This window comes from Arachis ipaensis, chromosome B06 (genome assembly GCF_000816755.2).
Source record: "Arachis ipaensis cultivar K30076 chromosome B06, Araip1.1, whole genome shotgun sequence".
In the NCBI taxonomy this organism is placed as follows: Eukaryota; Viridiplantae; Streptophyta; class Magnoliopsida; order Fabales; family Fabaceae; genus Arachis; species Arachis ipaensis.
This window is the reverse complement of record NC_029790.2, coordinates 132,293,706-132,295,776: the sequence shown is the minus strand read 5'-3', so window position 1 is coordinate 132,295,776 and position 2,071 is coordinate 132,293,706. Positions and strand designations below refer to the sequence as shown.

Below are 2,071 nucleotides of genomic sequence, written 5' to 3'. Positions count from 1 at the left end.
AATTCTTTCAATAATATATATGATTGTTTGATTCAAAGATTTATTATTATTGTGCAATATGCTACTACTATACATGTATGTCTATATATAAATATTGGCTTATTATTATTAATTAGTTTTTCATATATAAGATTCAAGTGGGTTGCCTTATTTTAATTTTCCACTAAATTGATTTGATTAGAGTGACGTTTATTCATGCATGTAGACTTCAATTAGTTTTTAGTCTTTTCTTGTCTTAGCTTCCACCACATTTAATTAATATAGTATTCTTTATCTAATTATATTTTGCTTACTTGTTTAATATGTTTTTTACAACTTTACAAGTGTCCTCTCTTATTCATGGAGACTTCCACCATCAACATTCAACCACCTAAAGTGAAAATTTTCTATGCTCCATATATTCTTCTATATATAATATGCAATATCACATCTTCTTTCTTTCGCTTTTTTTTTTTAATATCTTTTATATACTTTTTTTTTTTTACCAAAGATAGGAGACTCGAACTAGCAACCTCTTAATTGAGTATGGGGAGACTATGCTATTTGATCTATAACTCATTGACAATATTTTTTATATACTTTTTCTTTTTTTTTTACCAAAGATATGAGACTCGAACCCGCAACCTCTTAATTGAGTATGGAAAGACTATGCCATTTAAACTATTATTCATTGGCAATATCTTTTATATACTTGGTGGTGTAAAGTATTAGAAAAACATAATATGTTCTATGTAGCTCGTATGTACGGACATATAATTATGTAGTGTAATATTAACAAAAATAATTAATTTTAATTTATTATTTAAATTATCATCTATCATCTATACATATAAATATGATTGTTAAATGTGATTAAAATATTTTATAGAGAGATAATATTCTATGGGAAAAAAATTATTTAAGAAAAAAAAAAGTGATTTTCTAATAATATAGCTTTTGGTTTCATGTGCTGCATGCAACAATGATAAAAGAAAAAAGAGCTCTGAAACTGTGAAGGGTAACATTGCTGCCTCATAATAATATGACACAGCAAAGACAACTAAGAAGAAGAAAAAAAAAAGAATAGTATATTGCCAAAGAACCATTTCTATTCTATCATATTTGACCTCCTTAATGCACATGGCTGCTTGGATTTCTGTTCTCTTACATTTTTGTTTGGAATTTTTTCATTTTAAAGATTTTTTTAAGAAAAAATTATATTTTTCTTTTACCCTTTGAAGTTTACAATCACATGGTGTCCTTTCTGAATCTTTTCTTTTCTTTTCATTTTTTTAAATTGTTTCTTTCTCTTCTCTCTGTCTCTCTCTCTTTCTCTCTCTTTCTGTTCTCTTTCATTGAATGGTTTTGACTCCATAGTTGAAGAGATTCCTCAGATCTACAGGGAAAGCCTTTTGGACATTGTCAACTTCAGTTTTTCATATGTTTCTGATGATCCTTTCTTTGGTGACATACTAAATGGTTTTAATTCAGTTAATGCAGTAAGGTTAGAACTCTCTTAATTCATGTCATTGTTTTTTTGATCACTTATTATAGGATTGGTTTCAAGGAACCCAATTTTCAATTCTTATATCATTTTTCAATTTTCCTTTTTCTTTTTAATTTGATTTCATTTGTTGGTCATAATGATCTTATTTGTTTCATCTTTCATGTTTGTAATTGAGACCATTCATCATTTATTAGCTTTGATTTGCAATTGTGATTGTTTGTTGAAATTTGAGTGTTATTTTGTTATGTTTTTCTTCTCTTCCTTTCTTCTTCTTGTGAATGTTCACGTCCACTTCAACTTTTGATCAAAATGTTCAAGTTTCTTCCCCTTTTTGTTTTTATTTTTTATTTTCTTAATTCTTTATATTAAAAAAATCTTATATAGTTTCATGCCCACCATTCATAATTTTCTTCTACTGTTTGTCTTTTGATCATGGTGCAGCACATGAATTTTGCCATTTGTTAGATTAAAAATCTAACAAGTAACCACTAATTTTCGTCTCATATGATGACTTTTTCCCCTTATTCTTCTTTAGTTGGTGACTTTTGTCTAAAGTTCTTGATCTTGACTACTTTCAATGTTCCA

General features: G+C 27.2%; 1 protein-coding gene across 1 annotated transcript in view; it reads left to right on the top strand.

Annotated features, from left to right (window-relative positions):
• LOC107605458 (histidine kinase 5) overlaps positions 1,005 to 2,071 on the top strand; it is a 6,603-nt gene continuing 5,536 nt past the window's right edge. The window contains exon 1 of the mRNA XM_016307345.2: positions 1,005 to 1,483. The gene's annotated coding sequence lies outside the window, so the exon portion shown is untranslated. The remainder of the gene's footprint in view (positions 1,484 to 2,071) is intronic.